Source organism: Agelaius tricolor, unplaced genomic scaffold, assembly GCF_023055355.1.
Source record: "Agelaius tricolor isolate 1412-34295 unplaced genomic scaffold, bAgeTri1.0.p SCAF_7, whole genome shotgun sequence".
In the NCBI taxonomy this organism is placed as follows: domain Eukaryota; kingdom Metazoa; phylum Chordata; class Aves; order Passeriformes; family Icteridae; genus Agelaius; species Agelaius tricolor.
The window spans coordinates 34,919,521-34,943,066 of record NW_027269267.1 but is presented as its reverse complement, the minus strand read 5'-3'; the positions used below and the strand labels follow the sequence as shown (position 1 = coordinate 34,943,066).

At 42.7% G+C, this 23,546-nt stretch overlaps 1 protein-coding gene and 1 long non-coding RNA gene across 4 annotated transcripts in view; one reads left to right on the top strand and one right to left on the bottom strand.

The window, feature by feature from the left end:
* CLYBL (citramalyl-CoA lyase) overlaps positions 1-23,546 on the top strand; it is a 166,950-nt gene that overhangs the window by 100,508 nt on the left and 42,896 nt on the right. The window lies entirely within an intron of this gene.
* Positions 19,785-23,546, bottom strand: part of LOC139591812 (uncharacterized) — a 74,313-nt gene continuing 70,551 nt past the window's right edge. For both annotated transcript variants that reach the window (XR_011679752.1, XR_011679751.1), the window contains 2 exons: positions 22,659-22,730; positions 19,785-22,517 (listed from right to left, as the gene is read on the bottom strand). This is a non-coding gene — a long non-coding RNA (uncharacterized lncRNA). The remainder of the gene's footprint in view (positions 22,518-22,658; positions 22,731-23,546) is intronic.

Below are 23,546 nucleotides of genomic sequence, written 5' to 3'. Positions count from 1 at the left end.
ATTGAAATAATGAAATTAGTAATCTTCTGTGTGGAGGGCTAAGAAGAATCCACTTAATAAACCTACCAGTCACAAAAACATGACAAACAATTTCTTCTAGATTTTGCAACATCATAGTCAGTGTTGTTGACCCAGTACAGATTTTATGGTAACTTCTTTTAGCTTCCATCTTGTCTCATAAATTTCTTCTTTCTTATCAAATAGAGAATTTCAATAATTACAAATGAGTGTGAAATACCTAAGTGGCCAAGCTATCTATCTTCCTCTGAAGGCAGTGCCATGAAGAAGAACCTTGGAACCATTATTTCAGTGAGAAAACACATATGATTTGGCATCAACAGGACTAAGATTTATACCCTGTTGTATGCATTTTGCACCAATGATAATGAACCCTACTAGGAATGGGAAATAGCTGTTCAGCCTCTGTTGTGGCTCTTTTTCAAAAATCTGTTCTCCAAATGTGTTCTTTTATTCCATATGCAACAGACCATAAGCCTGATGCTTTAAAGCACACAGGGACCTTGTAGCCACTGCCACAGAGGTCTGAGGTGCTGAGAGTGTTCAGAGAAATGGGCGTACAACGTGCCTGTGATTTCTCACATCAGGAAGGACACAAACTTCATGTCTCCCAGGTGCACATGGTCCTTGATAAATGATCTGTCTTTCCTTCCCCCTTAAGTAATGAGCAGTGCTATGGCATTTTGTTTCCAGGTTTGCTGTCAGAGTAGGAAGGTATATACACTTGGCCCTTAAGACAGGTTGTTTTTAAAATGTTCATCTATCACCTCAGCTTGGGTCAATAGGCTTAGCTCTTCATTTTCCATATGGAAGCAACTGTCAAGTGAGAAATAAAGAAATATTATGTGGAAATAAAGATTATATTATATGACCAGGGAGTTGCAGCCACATCACCTGACTGGATACTCATCATTTGCCTTCAGTCTCTGGAAGAGAGAGATGGAGATGCAAGGGGGCAATGGGCTTACTGAGCAGAACACCCTTCCTCCATATGATCCTATGCCTGCTGTGACTGGCTGCTGCCTGACTCTGAAAGAAGTTATTGAATGGGGAGGGAGGGATGAAGGATGCTTGGCTCTGCCACCCAGCACTCTTGTATCTGAGCATGTGTTTTCCTGGAGTAGATGCTTTGTAGAAGCTCCTTCAGGACCAGCATGTGGAAAACAACAGCGGCAGCACCTGAACATTGCCAGCCAGGGCACCTGACCTCAGAATCTGGCTTCATGTTTTCAAATTTTCTTATCATCCATGAGGTACTATGGAGGTACTGAGGAGAAAAAGAAATGCCCAGAAATGTGAAGGTGGGCTGTGGTTCTCAGTGCTTGAGGCTGTTACAAGCAGCCCTGCACACATATGCTTTATTTTGTAGCTAGAGGTGATTCATGCACTGAGCAACCTCTGGGTAGTGCTTGATGTGAATTGACAGAAACTAGCAGAAAGAGCAACTGGCTTCTAACCTCTGACAGCAATTCCCATTCCTGGTCATCGGACATCACCTCTTCCTACATCCACTTACATTCATTGAGATGTGGTGCAACATAGCAAAACATTGCATGGCTCGTGCCTTCATGAGGGTGATGTTTCCTGCAAGAAAAGCAGCAGCTCTTTGACATAAACAAGGGCTCTCAGAGATCTCCTGCTCCACACTTTTTTTTTGGTTGTTTTTTTGGTTTTGGGTTGGTTTTTTTTTTTGCCATGGAATCTCTGGTATTTCATTGTGCTGCTAGTGGTGAACAGAGCCACAAGTCTCACCTGTCAAAGCCATATAGTCTTGGAAGGCAGACTGAGGTAAAAAAATATAATAATAATAATGATGATGATGATGTATGTTGTGCATATTTAACGAGTAGTGGTGGGAACTCCAGATAATGGCAGAGGCAACATCTGTGAGCTGGTTGTGTCCACTGTAGCTGGAGGTAAGGAGGCTCTTTTCCAGTGTGGTCCAAGAGCTGGTAAGTGGAAGACAGGGTGTGAGGAAATGCTAGGGAAGCAAATGAGGTGCTGCTGAGGAACAGTGGAACAAAGCAGCAGCCTCTCAACTCAATGAAGTCTTGCCTGGGGTTTCACATTGGGCTGCCTATAGGCCCTTTTTTTACTCTCACTCTCCAAGAGAAGAGAGCTTGTGCTACCTTTTAAATGGGCAAGCTACATGCAGGAAGTTCCCACCTTGTCAGCCAGACAAGTGGCACCCTGAACTCCATAAGTGCTTAAGAAACTTATAATGTGTTGTAAATCTGCTATGGCTATCAAGCCCAATTCCTTGAGTGAAGCAGAGCATTTATAGAATTGTGACTTTTTTTTTGTTTTACTGATGAATGTATCTGGCAGGGGAAACTAGAACTTCCATTTGGGATCATTTGTTGCATTAGCACATTCCCTTTGAAGTTGCTTTATGCAGCAGTGTCAAAAGCTTTCTCACATCTTGACTGCCCTCCACAGTCTCTCAACACCTCTCTCAAAGTAAGTGGCCAAAGCTGGAGATTGCATTTCAGGAGCAGCTTCACAGCTTCACCAGTGCTGAGTAATTATCATGAAATCATGATGTCAGCTTGTTTTGTCCTGTCTTCTTCTTTACCCAGGTAGAATCAAGAGATATCATGAACAATAGACTTTGTTCTTACTTCATCATGCAGCTTCACAATTTCAGGTATTTTGAAGCATCCTTAGGACTGGAACATGTTATAGTTGCCTTGAGTTAACTTTAGACAGCTGCATTCAAGAGTGCTATTCCTACACATATCCCTGAATGTACTCTTAAGTGCTTGAAAGTTAGCTTTTGTGCCTACTAGCAATGTTTCTGTCTTCTTGTGGGAGCTTGTTGTCTCTTTATGCCAAGGCTATCAGACAAATATCTTCTGTCTAAGGCACTTGAGCTATCAAAATTTGCCTAGCAGACTGACAAGAGACACATGCAAAGCACAGAAGCCATGGCTTTATTTTAATATGGCTAGGCTAGAAAAGAGGAAATAATGGTCATGTCCATGGTGGCATCAGTAAAAGGCTTACCGAAAGCTGATGGATCAGAGTCAGAGGGAAAGCCAGAATACAGGAATGTCTTGATGGTGACTGATCAAGGAGAGACTGAGGACAAGTATTTCTTTAAACAATTGAAGGAAGTATCTAAAATTCTTTTTTACTCTCATGGAGAACTTTAACCATGCTAGAATCTACTGACAGGAGCACGTGATGGGTCACAAGAAACTCAGATTTCTGGAATGCAAGAAAGACAAATTTTTGGTGGAAGCACCGAGCAACTAACTAGGGGAGATGCTTTGCTGGAATCCTGAATGAAAATGAACTGTCAGTCAATTGCAGTTTTGGCGGCAGGAGCTGTCAGATGCTGGAGTTTATGATCCTAAGGCAGTGATGAAGGCAAGGACACAAGACTTCAGCTGTAGACAGAACCAATTCCACATTAAGCTTCCCCTGGAGACAAGGGAGCTCATAAGGGCTAGTCAGACTGTAGTGACAATCTGCACAAAATACAAAAAAAATCATCTGAAGGGTGGAAGAACAGGCAGGCATGGCAGACAGCCAGCTTGCTGCAAAGGGAACTCTTGATTTAACTCAAACACAAAAAGGAAGAATACGGGAAATGGATGCAGGAATGAGCTCCCAAGGAGGAATGCAGAAATATTACCTGGATATGTAAGCACAGAATGAGGAAGGCCAAAGACTGGCTGGAATCAACAGCCACAGCCTGCCTGAAGGAAGATGCTGACTGGAGACAAAGGGAATAAAGTCTTTTCCATGCAGGTGGTCAGCCATTGGAAGAGGCTGCTCAGAGCACTGGTCTATCCTTGCTCCATGGGGATATCCAAGCCCTGGCTGGGTGAGGCCCTTATCAGCTTGGTGTAGAGTGGTAGATAACCCTGCTTTGAGGAGGCAGATGGATGAAGTGGTCTCCTTTCCTTCCTGAAATAGATGTGTGATTGCATGATTTTCTTAGTGGTTAGAAAACTTGTCCAGGAAGCCAGGAGCACAGGCCTATTTGTCCTTATCTGGAGTGATGACAGCAGCACCCTGCTTGCTGAATAAAACTCTGGTGCTCCATCTGTACTTATGCACCCCTGTGGCAGAGACATCCTCCACCTTGCTTTAAATAAGTAGATATTAACTGGGCCACAGATCAAATCTAGGCCTGAAGCTGACTTTCTAGCTTAGTGGTCAGGACATGAACCTAAGAGAAGACAGACCTGGATTTATATCTGTGTTCCAGGGACAGATTGTACATTTTGGTCTATGACTTTTTTTTTCAAGCATCACAGTGCATGTGTCCCTCTGTGGTTCTATTCCTAGTTTACTGACATCATCAAGAAATCAGATCCTCAACAGACATGAAACTGATACCATCGCTATACTAGCAGGGAAATTTTCATTTCTGTGTTTTCCTAATAGCCTGCCAGCTCCATGAGCAGCTTGTCCTGTTTAAATACCTTGAAACAATTTGTGCAGTTTTTACTGCTTTTCTAATTGTAACTAGAAAATTATGCATTTTACTTTTAACTGCCAAGAGATATTTTCTCCCTCCCTCTGTACTCTTCCCTCACCTGTTGCAGTTCAATAAACAATTCAAGCCTGTTGTTCTTTTTGTTGGAAGGGCCTGGATAGAGACTGAAAGGACCAGAAAAATTAAAAAACTATGTGCTTGCAGCTGCTGAATCCAGCAGCTGGTTATTACCAGTTTCACCATCAATGAGGCTGAGCAAGTGTTCCTCAGATCCCATTAACAGGTCAATTTCCCTTACCGTTAGCCTGAGAATTATCACCTCTTACTGTCCATAGACAAATATATTGTTAGCAAATTAAAGGCAAGATTTCTCAAAGTCAGAGATTAAAGGCGAGAAGCTTGCTGTCAACTTTTTTTTCAACAGAAGTCGGATGTTAGGCTGTTATTCCAAATTCTGTTCATCTAGAGATGTAGCTATGAAATGAACAGCTGCAAGTGTGGCATGCTTGAGCATTTTGTAGAATTAAGTCAGAGACTTCACTGATGCATGTTTTATTTGCAAGTAAAAATTCAAAGCACTGTATCACTCAGCTGGGCTGACCCACATGTGAGGGTCTGTATGTGCAGCATGTTTTACTGATCCTTTTGTAGAAGGTGATGGAGGAGGAGGAGGAGCAGCTCAACTGGGTTAAGCACAGTAGATGGTTTAGATAGGAGCTTCTGGCTACCCTGCTGCTCTTGCAGTTGATTAGCTGTTTTCAGTAATTATGCATTTCCATCAGGGGTGCAATGGTTATCACCTCTGGTAATGAGATTACTCCCATTTCATACAAGTGTAATGTTCTGCCGGTTCCCTTTTGGCACTTTACACATTTCCGTGCCTCGCGCTTCCAGCGCTTGCCGAGGTTGCACACCATCTTCTCTCCTGTGCACTCATCGAACCATGCAAATGGGTTCCCCAGCATTAGTCAGTGGAAGCAAGGTAGCCAAGGTAGCCTCACAGCACGTGCAGTAAAGAGCTTGCTTTGCAGTAACCACAGTGAACTAGTTCTGGGCTTTGTTGTTGTTGTTGTTGTTGTTGTGCAGCCACTTTTTCCCAAGTGGCTGCACCAGGCTGTCACAGAATGGGAATGACATGTTTTTCACTTATGTGAAAGTATCTCTTTAACCCGTGACATAGCATCCCAAAGCATGGCTTTGCACCCCATTCACCACAGTAGGAAAGGCACCATCCTTTCATCACAATATTGAAAAACTTGCAGACTTTGCTTGGATTTCCTAAATACAGACTACTCATTCCCCAAAGCACTGTTAAAAATCATTATTGTCAATTATAGGACAAGCCAGAGAAGCGGATACTGATGTTGCATCTGACTTAGACAAATTATTTGTCCATTCTTCTGGTGGAAATTTCCCTAGAAATCTTTTAAATAGCAAGAAAGAGGAACACCCTACAAAAGGAGAAGTAAGTCATTGAAGAAGGTACAAAATTGTAATGCACACTTCTGGAGCATAACAAAGAGGAAGGAGTATGCAGTGAAACATTATACTGCACAGAGCTGCAGATTCCAGGCATTCCTTTTGATGGAGCCTCTGAAGGAAGTATAGAGGCTGTGTATCCCTTTTGAGGCAGCTTTACAGGTCACAGATCTGGCCTAAACAAAAGTATTTTTTTTCTAAACTACTCCTTTCATTTTCCTCCTCCTCATGTCAGGACTCCAGCAGAGTTTTGTAAGCAGTCCAAGGGCCATCCTGGCAGCATCTACCTCCCTGCCTCTGGGGACTGATTCCAGGTCATAGATCAGAGGGAAGGTATACTTCACAGAGTGCCTTGGCGCAAGCACACCTCCTTTCATGGGTTTTTTTTTTCCCCTTCCAGAGTGTGGCATGAAAAGGGCAACACTGTAGGCTACCAATCAACCACCTCCTTAAAATAAACCCCATCATCACAGTATCTTTCATGTAGACATCCCAGGGTGTAAGCTGCATGGTGCAAAGAAGGGCATCTGGTTTTCACCCTGTTCTGAAAATTGAGTGAGTACATAAATGCAGGTTTTGCCAAGAAATATAAATGCCAGTGCTTGAGCAGCAGCCTTGGAGTGTGGAGACATCCTGGACTCTCCATGTGATTCCAGAAGCCATGTGACAAGTTCCTTTAATGCTTTTTGCCATTTAAATTGATCCAAGATACCAAAAGATAAGCTATAAAATTCCCCTTCTGTGTGAAGGTGCCAGATTTCTAAAAGAAAGAATCCCATCAGGAGACCAGGAAACAAAGCTACCTCTGCAGAAAACCTCTCCCTGTCACTTCCAGAAAAGGTCTTCATCCTGAAGGTGCTGCTAAAACCAAGTGCTTCCAAGCAATTTAGGGGAAAAGACACTGGAGGTGCCTTCTTTGGGAATGGGAAGACCTGAGACTCCTTCACCAAGAGGAGGTACAAAGGAGCTGCCAGAGGCAGTCCTGCCACTCAAGGAAACAGTCTCCTCCCTTCCTGCTTTTCCATGTATGGTTTCTTGCCTGCAGCCCTTGTTTGCAGCATGCTAAAATGAAACAGGGTGGTGCATTTGCTTTCTTTGGGCTTTAGAGAATCAGGCTTTTGGAGGCCAGGCACCAGCTGTGACGTTAAATTGATAAGATCTACATTTCACCAGAGTCAGACATTTAATTCACCCTTGAAAAGTCAGAAACTGTATTTCTGAGAACCTGCTATTAGGAGATGATTTGACTATGCTCTTTAATTCAATTTAATCTACTCATTCTAATTATATGCTCATTTATTCTCTATCTGAGGATAAAAAAAAAATATAAAATTTGAGATTTTTTTCAGCATTGCATGAGATCACTAAGCCAGGGTCATGTATGTGCTATGAAGACAAAACCAGATTTTCATTGAAAGGGTTTGATAAGGGGCTTGCATTGTTGCAGAGGGAAACACACTTGGAAAATCTCACTATTGAACTTATTACTTCATGTGAAGCAATAGCTGCAATAATAAGAAAAAAAATCGCATCTAATTTCCTGAAAAGGTGGGAGGTAGAGAGAATGTATTTTAATAGCAGTTGTATCATTAACTCTTTGAGATTCCAGTGTATTTCAGTGTTCTCTAAACACAGCTGTACAGTAAAAGTGCCAGTGCTGGCACAAGCAGCATCTGAGAAAGTTCCCCGTTGTGCCAAGACTGTGACATTGCGTTCTGCTGGAGATCTCTCTGGCTTCGTTTCATGCATACCTAGCAGATTTAGCAGATTGTGAAAATGAATGTTTTCCATTCTCATGGCTGATTTTTGCATGCATCTGTTCACTCATCTAAACCTTAGTTACATGCTGCTATGAGAATGAAAGGGTATAATTTTTTCCTTGGAAATTTGGATTGTTTCATGCACCACAATTTCTGCTTAAGGATCTTGCACAGCAATTGTGAAACACTTGTCTCACTAATGTCTTAGAAAAAATTATAGCTACAGGGATGCATTTCTCTCTCCTTCTGCATGCATATCTGGGCTTCATGTAGTAGGAATTATGTGCATAAATCAAGAGAAAAGTACTCCCCCTAGAATGGAAAATACCTGTTGGCAGGTACCAAAAGATAAATATTTAAACATGACATTTGCATATAACATTAATAAACCACACTGATTATGTTGCAAATTCTGTATTGTAATTCACAGTGCTTACTTCATATACCAGGTTGCAAGTTACTGTGAGTGCACAGAGTTTGCCAAATTGTTTGAATATTGTAGCTGTGCTATATTACAGGGCTTACACAGGCATTTATGTGCTGAACACTCCTCATTTTATTTTTCTTGAAAAAACATAGCCTGGCAATTAGGTCGATACAATGAGCTTGAATAGGGTTATGAGAGAAAATGAATGTATGTGACACTCCAGAATTAACAGTGTTTGCACTCTTGCTTCTTAAAAGTTACCTATCTCACATATAATATTTTTATGCTGTAATTTCTCTGTGTTAACCATTCTAAATAACCTTTAATATTTTTTTTCCATAAAGGAAGAGTTAAAATGGCTTAACCACATTCTCATAAGAGATCTAGGCAAAGACAAAGGCTGAGATTCAGATAGCTCTCAGCCCACCCAGCCCTTGAAACATTGCTAGTAAACAGCACAAGTCTGGAGTTTTTCTTCAAAATTATTTGTGTTCTGCAGATTTGTATTGCCTTTGTTGCAGAGATGTACTTCTGTGAGCCTTGTCCCCATGCCACCAAAATTAACATGCACCATCTGAAAGGTAAAGACAAGGATACAAAGCCAAAAAGCCATCAGTAGGAGCATTGTGCCCCACAGCACTCTCTTAGCACACTCGCTTCTTGTGCATCCAAAGCACCCATTAAACCTTTATATCACTCTTCAGAGACTGTAATTTCTTTTTCCATAGCATAAAGTTTACTGGTTCTTCTCTTTTCTAAGGCACCCTCTTTGCTGGGTAGTCACACAAAAGGAACAGAGCTAAAAAGTGAGTCACATTAGTCATGCTGCGTAAGGTCCAGTGAAGTGGATTTCCAATTATTGCTAATCTATTCAGGGGTAAATTGTTGCACTGTGAGGGGGCGAGCAGTAGGGGTGGGTGCAGAGCCCAGCGGGCGCCTGGCGGGGCACGCCGCGCTCAGCCTGTCATGGTTGCTGCATTTCCCAGAGCCTGGCTTCCAGCTGCAAGCACACACATGCAGAGGCCCCTCTGCTGTCTCACAGAAGGACGAAGGAAAGATTGGGTTTTGCTGTCCCCTTACTCCTCTGTGCTCGCTCTGGCCACCCAGATTGCACATGGGAGCTGAGCTGGACCTAGTCACAGGAACATCAGGTCTGCCCTTGGGCTGGGTCCTGCCAGAGGCTTCTGTGAGGATGGGGTGCTTCCTGCCCATCTCTGTCACCTGAACCTGTAGCAGTGCTGTGGGGCAACATCCAGGGACCCAAGAGGTCTCAGGGTGAGCCTCCACTGTCACACGTGCTTGGCTGCACCCAGCCACAGAGACAAATGAGAAAGTGTGGCCATGAGCAGCAGTGGGCTTTAGCTGGCATGCTGTAGTCCAGGGAGCTCCTTGTGGAACACATCTCTCCTGCCTTGTGCCCTGACACAGTGCTGCTCCTTTAGCTTTGTCATCAGCATGGGTCCAAACCATTGCACACCAGGCACTGCTCAGCTCTGCATTTTCTTCCCTCCAACTTCCATGGCTTCAGTAAGGACACGTAGGAGAATTCGTATTTCGTTTTCAAGAGCCTGTCTTGTGCAAGCCAGTACATACGCTGTCCATGTTCTGGCAATGTAAGGTAGGGAAAGTCCCCAGTCACCTCATAGAGCAGCTAGTCAATGCTTTCTTATGCAACTGGAAAGCTCACGTGTGTGGGCACCTCAGCCAGTATGATCAGAGCGCTGGATAAAGACATCTTTGCATTTTTTAGCTACACAGCCTTGTGGTTGGGAGCAGCTGGTTTGGTTTTAGGGGTAAGCTGTGTGTTTCTGGCTGGGAGAAGTAGCTGCCCATGGGAACTAAATCTATCTGGGCCGTTCCCCGAGGTCCACACTCTCTGCTCTGACTAAAGGCTATTTCCCAGTCAAGCTTGCCAGCCTTTCTCTGGAAAGGAGCTAGCTACTAATTTTCACAAGCTGTGTCTTAGTGAACTTTTGAGGACCTTCTGGAAAGCTGAGGATCTTTTCAATGAAGTTTAGACATGCTACTTTAAAAGTCTCATTTAGCCCATCCAAACCTCTAAATCAAAGACAATTAAAGTATTGTATCATAGCAATTTTCTCTGCTCAGGGATCACAGTGGTACTTGTAGAGCCAGAAAGGCTGTATTTTCCTTCTTAGACTAGGAAGAAATACACTGAAACAGGTGGGGTTTGGAGCTTTACAGATTGAAATTTATCCTGCTGTCTCTTGCATTAATTTAAAATTTCCATTCTGTTAAACTCAAAGGAAAATCATGTTTCTTTAAGGAAACAAAATGCCCTTAGACTTTTTACGACCCTGCATGCTTGGGGGTAGCAACAATAAGAATAACCAATCTTATTTTACCAATTCCTAAATAGCCTATGATACTCTGCAAAACTTTCCTGCATATTTTTAATACGTTTGTGCTAATTTGTCATAGAATTGCAGGTTTGGGCAGAAGGTTGTAAAGTGTTTACATTTGTGAAGATTTTGTTAAACTGGAATGCTGCTGTATTCTCCACTGGTCTGATATTTTACATAATGGAGATGTAAGTTTTCTTGCCTTCCCCTTTTTTCTTTTTCCATTGCAAAATGTAAGAGCTGAGAAGCAATTAGAAATGGTGTTTTTCTTTTGGCAACTAAAACCTGTTAATAGTTGGAAAGTTATGTTTGCGGCATAGATTGCTAATAAAATTCGCCTCTTCCTGCCAAAATCAGAGATTCCAATTTTCAACATCTCCCCAGTCTCTCTCTCTGCACGAGCCATTCACACCGAACTCGCTGCACTTCTGGCTGTTTTGCTCGTGCACTCTGTCAAAAAATATTTTCTGCATCTCTAATTTCATCAAGATATGCTTGACTGGGAGTGTCAGCATCACCGAGCAGTGGTGTTTATTTCAAAATTCGCTGCATCCGTGGCTGCGGCAGTGAACAACTGAAATATCAGTGAGGAACCAGACCTCCAAGGTGCCGCGGTTTGTTGGAGTGTTTGTGCAATTAGGTGGGAAACGTCACTCTTGTGTGACTGCCCGTGCTTCAGCAGTGCTCTGTTGACCACATAGCATCCATTTCTAGTATTTACATCAGCAAAGGGTGATATGTAAAAGCTCAGGATGTAATGGTTGTGTGCACCATATTATGAGAAATAAAAAATTCTCACTTTTTGTCTCCCTTAAGTCATAGTAACGCATTTTTAAATAGCAGTCTGCAGTGATATTTATCTGGTCGTGCAATTGCCAAGGTATTTCTGATACTGAGATACAGTCAGCAGTGGTCAGGCTTTGGTAGTCTGAAGTCAGATGTGGTTAGGACGGCAAAGGTAAGGGCAAAGACTTAAAAAAAATAAATGGAAACATGTGGGGTGTCTGCCTGTCTCTTAAATATGAGTTATTCTGGGGGACATCAGTCTTTTTTGAAGTGAAGCTTTAACATTCATGTATTCTCACTTTCACTGTTGATTGTGATCTACCCTGGACACAATGGTGTTTTTCTCTTATCCTGGCTATTTTATTGTCCTTATTTTCTTGCCCTGCTTTCAGCACTGGTATGCTGGGAGAGGTAGATGCCCAGGCTGTCAAGTGAGTGACATCAAGGCATTGCACTTCTATTCAGAGCTGGACATGGTATTGCACAGCGAGGGGTCACGTGTTGGAAGCAGGCAGCTGCCTGGACACTCAGAGGTGTGGGGTACAGCTGGGCTGGTGTGGCCCAACATGGAAAACTGACCAGTGAAGTCAGTTCACATTGTGTGTAAATCCAACCATTGCTGATCTTCCCCTGAATATATTTAGCAAGGGAATTGGGTTTAGGAGGTGATTGTTTTGAATGATGAGCTGTTCATTACATCTGTTTTCCTTGACTGCTGATGTGAAATAATTGACAGATGAAATGTGAGAGGATAATTTCATGTTTCACACCAGTGAGTCCATTTTATTTGGTACCCTTCTCACATGATTGGGGAAGACTAGTGTCATATGAATCCTTTGCCTAACTGAATGGTGAATCAGCAGGTCAATGATGAGGTCATACCAAGACCTCCTGAAAAGCTTTTTATTGTTGTTTGTGTTGAATTGGGTTTTGTGTCTGAGTAGGTTTCATGATGCAGCATGCAGTTGAAATACTTTCCCCTTGGTTCATATTTATTCCTGTTTGGCACTGCCAAGGATTGCAGCTCTCTGACAGAAACAATACTTGGTAACATCCCTTTTTCTGGCAGGTTTAGCAGAGTCACCAGTGGTTGGTCAGACACAGACAGTGGCCAGTGCTTGCAGTCCAGGGATAAAATCTTTGTCTTGGGAATGAGCGGTACTTGCATGAGCTTGTGATACCTTGTCAGGGAAAACTGTGTGCTTGGGCTCGGCCTGCATCAGGCAAGCCTAATAAATCTTGGAATTTAATCAGAAGAGAAGGGCCAGACACAAGTGAAACAAAACCTGTGGTAAGTTTTATCCTGGTAGATGGGTCTGAAGTATCCTTAACTGCTTGCTTTGTTTCAGATGCAACTGGCACATAGCAGAGGGCAGCCCTGTGTGCTGTGAAATATAATGACTGAGCCAAACCACAGCAGGTACTCCTGGTGGAAATGAGACCTTAGTCACCAGGAACAGCTCTCCAGAGTAGTCACCAGTGCTCAAAGGCTGCTGCCCAGTGCAGGAGCTTGCAAAGCAAGGCAAAAGTGCAGAAAATCTCCTCCTTTCTCCACTACAGATTGGAAATTAATTTTTGTGTCATAATTCTGAAGCTTCATGGGGATCTATAAGATCGTATTTGCCTCATGTCTTTCAGTGGCAGTGCTTGATTCTGAAAAGATAACAGCATTTCCTTCTGCTGCCCCCATGACAGAAGAGGGTGAGGGAGTCAGAGCATGGCTGCTAATGTGAGCACAACATTGGTGACACCATCCTGTCATTCAGAGTCCTAATCCTTTCCGTATTTCTGAGGTGCCTGTCTGTAGAGTTTCCTTGATGCACCAGTGCTCTGGGAATAGAGCAGATTTCTAACTTACAGAGGGCTCTGCACAATTGCCACCTCACACACTCCTAGCACAAGATAAATAATTGCTCTACGTTTGTGCTTCTATCAATGGTTCTATTCTTGAGGCTGTTCCAGTCCCAGTGCTCGCTCTCCCTGCCAGCAGGTGCGGGGAGCTCAGCGAGGGTGGTCCAGCTCGGCACACTCTGCCAGGGGCTATCCTGTGTTTCTCAAACACAGCTTCTCCAGCCGGCGGATGAGCTCCAGAGGGAGTCCTAGACAGTCCTGCACTGGGCAGCAGAAGCTGGCAGCCACACAGGGCCTCAAGGATGTCGTTTATAAAGCCGGGAAAAAACCCCCTCCTGCGGTGTGGTGCTCTGTGCCAAGGCCATCATCCTTCCAGCCAAGGCAGGCTGGATGGGTCTCCCACAAGAGCCTGTCAGCCCCTTTCATTAGGCAGCCAGAGGGGCTGCTGCTGAGTGATGCACGGCACCTCCTTCCACCCCATGCGTGCTTCCTGCCAGCCCCAGGAACAAGAGGCTGCGATTAGAAATCAAACTCCAGTTCTTCTGCATGACTGTGCAGGGCATATTGGTATTAGAAAACACCACCACCACCACCCCCCTCCCCCTTTATTTATTTATTTAAAATAAACAGTTTGGATTGTTTGTTTTTTTTCTGGCATCAGTGGTTTTGTTCTCATCCCCCCACACCCCCTCCTCCAGAGGTGTGGGATTATTCGGGATGTGGATTTCAGGGTTTTGTCCATCTTGTTACAGCGAATGCATCACCTGCGTGACTCAGTCATTCTTTGGCTGCCTGGGGAGAGAGGCCTTCAAGAGCAGTTGCAACAATAATCCTGTCTCATTACGGCCCATGGCACTGCTGCTGTGAAAGTAGGCAAGCTAGCAGATCTCCTTCTTAGAAAATACCAGTCTAGCCGTGCGGAAAAACTACCTTCTATTACTGGGTAGTCAACACTCTACTGTGGGCTTCCATAGATGGGATAATTTAAATCACAATAATTAAAATGAAAAAGTGATGCCAGGATAGAGCAATTTCCCTTTCCTTCATCTGATATATCTAGTGAGAAAAGAAACTGCAAAAATCTCTGTTGATAACAAAAGAAAAAATCAAAATAGCCTGTGGGTATACTAAATAGTTGTAAAAAGCAGATTTACAAAATCCTCATGATGCTCTGTGTTTGTCTGGTGAACTTTTCCCCTGCATTTGGGGGCAAATGCTCAGACTCTATGCAGTCAGTGGGTCCTACTTTAAGTCACTAGCTCAGTTTGCCACTCGTGGTCTGCCAGGCTTTTCCAAACCACAGCCCATTCACTGGCATTTCCTCCATGCCACACATCTTCTGGGGAATACCCATTCTTCAAGTACAAGGGCTGGAATAAGTTTAGGTAAAGGTTTAGGAGATCCTCTCCATAAGAAAGAACTGTGAACTGTCACTGAAGGCTCTTCCAATTAATTCATCTCTTCCTATAAATCCATCTGGGACCACTGGGAACAGTGGTTCTACTACAGCCTTTGTCCTGCTATAGCCACCATCATGGGGCAGCAGAAAGCTGCTTCCCTCAGCCCATCCTGTGGCCATGGCTTCCCCAGAAGCTTTCCCTTTGCCTGCTTCCAGGCCTGGCCAAGGAGCTCCCTGGAGCCACATGGGGTCCTCCAAATGGGGGCTTCTGGAGCTGGAGTTTTGCTCACTCACACTCCCACTGAGTGGCCAGAATGGCACTGCCGTATTTTAGAGAATTCACTGCAGGAACATCCTCCCAAACCATAGATGTCCTTGCCAAGGAAGGGTAGTCAAGCTTATGTTTTCCATAAGAAAGATGTTTCCTGAATGATAATTTTTTTTCTCTGATTCTCTGTATTAACATATTTTTTTTAAAGAGAAAATATTTCTTCTCACATGTGACTGTGTATTTTAAATATAATTAAAGGGAAACTAGTCTTTTTTTTCTGCCTCTAAAGAGTTGAATTTATACATTTTAATATGAAGATATTCTCAGTAGGGAGCAGGAGCCTATCATTGGCTTCTAATACAGGCAACACAAACTGCAAATCTAAAAGAAAGGGCTATGGCACAGAAAGGAGGAAGCGGATTTTAGATACAGAAGGAGAATACAAGTATTTAGACCATATCTGTAGCTATAAAGCTAGAGATAAAAGGCTTTTTCCTTTATATTTTCTTTTTATTGTTTTTTTATAGTGCAGTACAATACAAACATTACAACCTGGCTGACTCCTGCAGAGATGCCAGGCACTAGCATCATGTCCAAAAATTAGCTTTATACATATGCTAAATTAAAGATTGGCAGCCGCAGCAGCACAAATCCCATATTGGCAGCAGTTTGCAAATCCCACGTTGGCAGTCTTCTCCACATGAAAGAAGAGAGGAAATACAAAGGGCAAAAAGCCCAAGAGTCTTTCTCTAGCGAATAGCAGCAAATGGAACACAGAAACTATCTGCAGGGAAAAAAATCTCCAGATTACTGGAGATAAAAGAATATAGCTGAATCTGTGATGAGCTCGAACAAGGGCCCATTTACACCTTTTGGAGAAAGAGACATTATTAGTAAGCAAATGTTATTTTGGTGGAAAGGGTGGGAGTCTGCTGCCAGACAGAGGACAGCACTAGCCCCTGCATCATCTGCAGTCAAGGGGGGCTGGATTCTTCTTCAACACTTGTGCAAAGATTCCTTTCAATCTCTTTAATTTGGGTTTTGCTAAATGTATTGAACCTAAAGCATATAGGGTGAATTGGGTTCTCCTTTTCAAATTGTGTGTTTTGATTTATCTGCAGAAAAAAATTATTGCGTGTTTTATGAACTTATCAAAATTGTCGTTGTTTTTAATTCATTCATCCGAACACCCATATTTTCATGTTAATTCTGTTTATAGCTGTGTTCAGGGTGCATTTTACAGCAACAAGTGGTTTCTCTTACATGTATGGGTGGCAGCAGTTCAATGTAGGTCTGCTCAGCTGGGATGGATTACTTAGCTTCTCCAACCTGCCCACCTATGTAATTTTGGCTGCTCTGGCTCCCTTCTTTTTGGACATGGGTCTGGTGCACAGCATCCCCTGCCTTGTTGCATTTGGCTTTCCCACCCTCTGCAGTGTGGTGCACTGGCCACCACATCAGCTAACCTGCCACGGAAACTGTGCCATTTCCAGGATGCTGTTTATTTTCAGCAGCTGACACAATACAGAAAGAAGCATGTGCTGGGAGAAAACAAAGACCCTATAAAGGGGATCAGAGCTGTGCTTGGAGTCTCCAGCCACCAGTACCATCTCCTGTGCCATCCAGACCATGCAGAGGGAGAGCCAGACTGCAGGTGGATCTGGAATTACAGAGCACTCCAGTGTCTGTCCTGCAGGAGAGGGAGAGGCAGGCGGTCCAGCAACCACAGTGAGGACTTAGCAGCAGAGCAAGAGCTGCAGGATGAGAAGGACCACATACATAGCTGATGAACTCCCCTGCAAAGAGGGAACAAAACCACTGCCATGGCCACCTGGAAGCTGATGATTGTGCAGATTTCTCTGCTACACTACCGAACATTCGTGACTGCAAAGTGAAAGCCAGCAGAGCTGTTGGCCCTCTCTTCTCACAGATGATAGACTCATGGGTTGTCAAAGTGCTCTTCTTTGCATTGGCTTTCCAGCTGCACCAAGAGATGGGATCTAAAAGCTGGACATGGGATGTAGTTGAGGAGAAAGTGTTGTTACTGTATTATTCATTACTGACCTCTGCTAGTCATGTTCTGGACAAAGGCCCTTAGGTTTTCTGCTGAGGCACTCACTGAAGCCTGGCTGTGCTCCACACTTGTGGTGGCTTTCTCTGCCAAGTCTGATTTTGCACGTTCACTCTGTGGAGTCTTCTCTCAACTCTGCAGCCCTGGTTTTGTTCCCAGGGTTTCTCTAGAGCCTGTAGGACCAGCTGTGTCCTTGAGTTGTCTCCCTTTGGCTGTGGATGCCAAGATGCTTCAAACAAGAAAAATTACCAAGTGGCACGTTCCAAGCAAATCAAAAAGCAGCTCTGTTTCACACAATGAATAGTTAGACTCATTTTCCTTTCGATAGTGTGGCAATGAACATCAGTCAAAAAGCAAGAGTATATTCATGAAATAATCCAGTCAAGGCCTATTAATCACAAAGGGCCTGCCACTCGTTCCAAGGATCTCCCATCCAGTGTAAGTAGAAGGAGAAAGTTGTTCTCTTCTTACTCCTGGCAATTGACAGCCTCTGTGAAAGACGAATGCATCAAGACTAGCTTCCAAAATACAAGACAGTGAGGAGAAAGTGCTTAAACTGACTTTTTTGGTGATGACTCTGACCATTTGAAGGCATCACACAGACCAGTGGATGTGACTTGGACCCATGCTATTCTAGGCTGATGAATGCACATCTTGGCTCATGCCAAGCATATCCTTATTCTGTGATTGCATACTGTGCCTGCAGTACATTAAACCATTGAGAAGAGTTTCTGGGCAGGTTTTTCTGGAAAAGCTTGCTGTGCTGGGAATCTCTTTTGTCAGCTCAAGTTTAAGTTTGATTTTTATAAATCCTGAAGCATTGATGAAGTTCAGAGGAAGATCTGTAATTATGTATAGGCTTTGCTGTGTAAAATTCCTGGCTCTCACAAAATCAATATCATGTAATACATAGCCATTAGTCCAAGTGAGTAAGCCTGTAAGGAGAAAGTCCTTAGGCCATGGAAAGTTTAGGCCCTGTGTCTGCTCCTGGGAGCAGAGAATTTTTGACAGCCTCTGTGAAAGATGAATGCATCAAGAGCAGCTTCCAAAATACAGGAGAGTGAGGAGATGGAGCTTAGGCTGACTTTTTGGTGATGACTGGCCATTTGAAGGCATCACACAGACTGAAGGATGTGACTTGGATCCATGCTATTCTAGGCTGACAAATGTGCATCTTGGCTCATGCATCAAAGTTAAGCCACTCTCCTCATGAATCATCATGGTCCTGCACATAAGGGAGGGTAACCACATCCAAGGGACAGCCAGGTGGCTTTGGAAGGGTGGGAATGGAAGGGAAATAAGAAGGAATCCATGAGAAATCCATGGTTAGCTGAGGGAAGTCCAGTCATTTTTGTGCACACTCACAGCCTCTGATCTGGGCTACAGTTACCATTTTAGAAATTTTGAGCAGCCTTCACCTGGCAGAGGGACCTTATGTTGCATCAGTGCTTCACATCATGTGGTCGAAATTATTTTTAAATCTTGGATTAGGTGCTTTAATCATTAGGCACACTTCCCCGCTGACAACGGGTTTTTGGTTTTTGTAACTTCTTCATAGTCCTTATCCAAAATGCTAGTGATGCTTCTCTTTGCTTCTGTTCAAGAACTTACCACTTTTAGTGAAGCATTCAAATGCTTGATTCATTTGTACATGCCTTGCATCTTGATTATAGTTAAAGCAAACAATACATATTTATCTATTTTAATCTCTTTTTTTCACTTTGCTCCTTTTTGCTTCCATTGAAACTTATTTCTATTCATTATGGTCTTTCTGATGACAAAGTGACCAGAATTAGAAGTAAAAACTGGCAATGCTGTTGTTGCTGAGCTGTGCAGAGATGGAGATGACATGATACAGCTCCATTGGCCCTTTTTTTGATTACTGCACAGTCGTGTAGCACATCCCTCTCTCACTCTCATCCCTCATTAGCCACACTGCCACTTTGGCTTTGTCTTTCACACTCATGGTCTGTGGCTTTGAATTTTGATTTTATCCCTATCTCTTCTTTATTTCATTTTCATCCTCTTGAACCACTTTTATTTCATGCTATGGCCATTAGAAATTTTTACTAGGATGATGTTCACATTTTCTCCAAGACCATCAACATAGATGCAAATTAGAGAAAAAATCCAGCAGGAGTACTCTGGACACTTTTCTTAACTCAATCTGATTATTTTGCTGTTTATTTCAGCTTATGATCTGCTTAACAATCTTTTCCAGCAATGCATCTTTTCCCCCTTGAACGTTAATTTTGAGTGCTCAGATCTCAGTGGTAAAATATGTAAATTGCACTGAATATGTGAGAAAATCTTGAGCAGTAAAATGCTGCTGCAATGCATAATTGTTGGAATTGTCCTCCTGACTCCACTGCGTTATTTTCCTTCTATTATATCACAATGGCATGAGCACATATATCAAAAAGCTGAAACGTGCAGGAATCATGACCGTCTACTCCTCCCCCATGTCCTGTCAGTTTCTTCATCCCAGATTAGTGTCTGTTGGCTTGGGAAGCAAAGAGGGAGCAGATGGACCACAAAATGAGATTCTGTAACCTTCTTACCCAATAGATCTGCTTTCTGCATGTATTCAGACATATTTACTTACTGTAGTGACAATTATCAGTTTTATTTCTTTTAAGAAAACCAAACAACTTCAGCTCAGTATGAAAGAGCAAACTAATTTGTCTTCTGGCACCGTTACTGTCCATATAATTTCAAATCAATTAGGAGAAATGTGGCTGAATTCCTATCTGCACAATACCTGAATATGCCCATTAAATTCATAGACATGCTTAGGTATAAGGGCACAAACACAGCATGTACCTTCTCTGGACCTTTAGGTAACTTTTTATTCTTCATAACACAGGTCACAAGAGCAGAGTTGTTTATTTTCTGGTATACTTTGAATATATTATTTGCACAGCCAGATGAAGCATCTTTTTATTTGCGAATGGAGTTGGATACAAACATAACCAAATGATAATAACTGCAAATCTTCAAAACCATTTTGTGATTCTATGAAAATGCATCAAGTAAAGAAATCCCTTTATTCAGAAACTTGCATGTTTCCTGTGCCTCATTCAAGATGTACTCATTGAAAGCACGAGGCATGTTTTAAATGAGAAGAAATGAATGTGTTTGGTTAGGGTGTAGCTGTGAATGAAAGCTGCCCTCAGCCATGCAGCATGTCAGTACAACCATACATCGAGCTCAGATCCACTGTTAGTGTAATATTCATATAGCAGCAGAGGTCTCTACCTCTGCCTTTCATATTAGCAAAATGCTGTATGTCACATCTGGGATTGGAGACAACAGCCCAGAAAACACTGAGGTGAGATTCAGCCTGACTGTTGTAACTCCCTAGGAAGAAGGTGCCTCAGCTGTGGGATCTGGGTGCCTCCAAAGCGCAAATAATCTCAACGCTGCATGCAGCCACTCTAGAAGATAAATCTCCTTGCAGATATACTGACCTCTCTAACAAAATCTCTAGAAAAAAACTTAGAGCAGACACCAAACTTGTAGATGACCCAGGCTGGATGCAAGGAATCCAAGCGTCTTGTGACAACACATTTGGCCAAATAACATGCGACAAGCTCCTGTAATGAAAAAAGTGCCTTCACTCTCACGCTGAGCCAGTGGGACTGGTCCAACAAGTATATGGCACACATATGGCCCTGCACTGGAAGCACTGGGTATCTTCCTTAGGAGGAAAAAGGAACGTGTTAAACCTAGTGATTAGAACCCAGAGTTTTAGGATGTTTAGGAACTGGGGAAAATAAAATCAGGAGGTAGAGACTCCAAGTGCAAGAATTGCCTGGCTGCCTTATACACACGAGTGCATTGCCAAGAGCTGCAGGTGTTCAATCAGGCTGCTTTTATTTGAGGTGCCTAACGTGGATTTTGAAACCACCATGTAGGCAACCCGGCTTGAAAATTGACCTTAATTTCTTCTAATTGCATGTCTTATTCTTCATTATTTTTCTTGTAAGAGACAGAATTTTGAAAGGCGATTCACTAGTGCAGCTATTTTTGACTCATCGCTGCCTGTCTTACTTTGTGTTATTTAATGGGTTCCAGTGGCCATATGCTGCAGAGAATCCTGGAACAAAGTGAGTAAACTGGGAGGCATTGCTCAGAAGGATAAATTTCACAGTTGGAAACACACTTAATACCAAGCCTTCTAACCAGTTTTTCCAGAAATCGCAAGCTTGATTGCCATGATATCTGAACATGGCATTAGCTACTCTAATGAGGAAAATAATTGATATGCTATGGAAATTAGGTCTAATTAGATCTTGTTAAGATAAATATCTCAGTTCAGCTGAAAACTTGAAGAGATACATTTTGCAGCATTCCAGATTATAAATATGACCCTTGTTCTTCACCCCCCTCTGCGTCTTGGGTTACTACTGGTAGAAATGGATGTGAAAAGCCTCCTTATCACAATCACTACATTCTAACCCACTTGACATGGAATAAGTGACAAAGATGCTGGATAGTTTAAGCTTTCCATAGGCTTAAAACCCATTTATTTTTTACATTGGCTTTAGACAAAGAGCCAAATTTCAGAACTGTGCATCAAAATGTATCCTGCCTATTCATTTTCTTACATGAAACAAATATATTAATGTTTATACATTTTCAGATCCATGGCAAACAGTGTTCTTCAGTGCTCTTTACCACTCTTTTGAGTGACTTTAGAACAACATGCATGCCAAATTATATCAATGCCATCTTAATGGAGGACAAATATTGAATGCAAACGCTAACAAAATCAAAGTTCCTTTTAAATTTAGAAGGAAAAAGAAGAAAGAAAGTTAAAAAATATATGGGCCATCCAAAAGGTGGCTAAATTTCATTAGTATTTAGACCAAGCAGATGACTTATACCTCCATGTAGACTTTTCAAGGTATTGCCAAGCAGTGGGCCAAACTCATCTCCCCTCTTCATTGGTGGAGTTGCCATGGGACTCAGAGCAGATGAAACCTTGTAGGCAGCTGCTTTCTTTCTTCCATCTTGCAAAAAAACACAGATTCAAAATATTTACTGTCCCAGTGGGCTCGAGTTTCCATCTTGCACACTGACACTTCCACAGTGCAAAAGAGATGGGAATCGGTGTTCTGCAATAATTTTAGTTTGATGTTTTTTCATTCTCACAGAATAAGCTATTTAAAGTGAATCCTTTAGAAGTCTGTCTTCAGATATTATTTTTTCAGGTCCTCTGAGCTAATGACCTACAAGCCCTAAAACAACTTATCATGTAACATCACAGGCCATTTTAAAAACGTAACATATCAAGGAGTCAATTTCCCTTATTTGATGCAATTCCTTTGCCATCAGCCTGGCAGAGCTGGCAGCCTTACACAGCTGTTTCTGTTCCCTGCAGTCACCAGCTTGCCTTCTAGGGAGCAGGATGTGCTGGGACAGAGCCCCCTCTGCTCCCTGTGCAGAGCCCCAGGGACACAGCCTTGGTGCACCAGTGCCACTGGGAGCCAAGGGCATGGGGGAAGCACAGGGGACCAGTCTGGGCTTTGTCCATGAGGACCACCACTCCAGGAGGCAGATCCACCAGGCAGTCCCTGCAATGATAAGGGTCTGATGGATGAAAGCACAGAGGCTTTTTCTAGGGAAATCCACTCCCTCTGAAAAACAAGAAAACAAAAATCCATCTGTATGTCCTCTTCGTGGCAAGTCTTAAGCAAGGGGAAAGGTGAATGATCTGATGCTTGCAGTCATGGTTCCTGACAGCTTTTCAACGTCCCCGTGTCTTGATAAATACGTACCTCTGCCCACTGACCTTTTTTCTTATGAGTGTGGGGGAAACTGGCTCGCAGGGCATCTACTGTGTCATTTCCCTGGATGAAGGAGAATAATAAGTGAGTAAAACAAGATGACTCTTCCTATGACCTTTAAATATTAATAAATTAAATATCTATTTGCATCACTCATTTTCTATTATTAATGTATTTATCTTCTGTTTTTCTTGGTCTGCCTGGTCATTACCACCAGAAGATTCTGTATCTTCCATTTCAGAAAGTACTTGCAAGAATCAAGAAGATTCCCAAAGATTCCCTACATGTAAATATGTACATATATAGTCACTGGATGAGATACCATGCAGACCAGCAGCAGATGTATGCAGATTTCTTCTGTGGCAGTCTGTAGCAATGATTTCACTATTTAAGTCACACAGCACTAAGGCAGCAGTTGGGATTTTTTTAAAAAAATCTATTTACTCTTTTTGTTACAAACCTAATGATTGCAGAAATGAAAAATCAGCCTGCAAACAGTCCAAATTTAAATAAAATCACCCCCACACTAGACTATAACAGTGGCAGATGGACAGAGGAAGAAAGTGTATATAGTCATATTTTTTGCCATTATAGTATAGACCCTTTCAGATTGCAGCAAGCAACTTGCCATCTGCAAATCTGAGTCTTTCCTTTTCTGCTGAGGCACTGATTCAAAAATCATGATTTGTGAAGTTTGAGTTAAAGTATTAAGAGGCTTATCTCTCATTTTAAAGGCATACTGATCTCCTGATTTTACTTCAAACACATGGGAAAAGCATCCTGAAAATTTCCCTCAGCTTCCTCTTAGGACAAAACCCAAAGCCACTGGCTCGCTCTTAGGTATGTGGTGAGGTAATGGGTTCTGCACATGAATAGCTT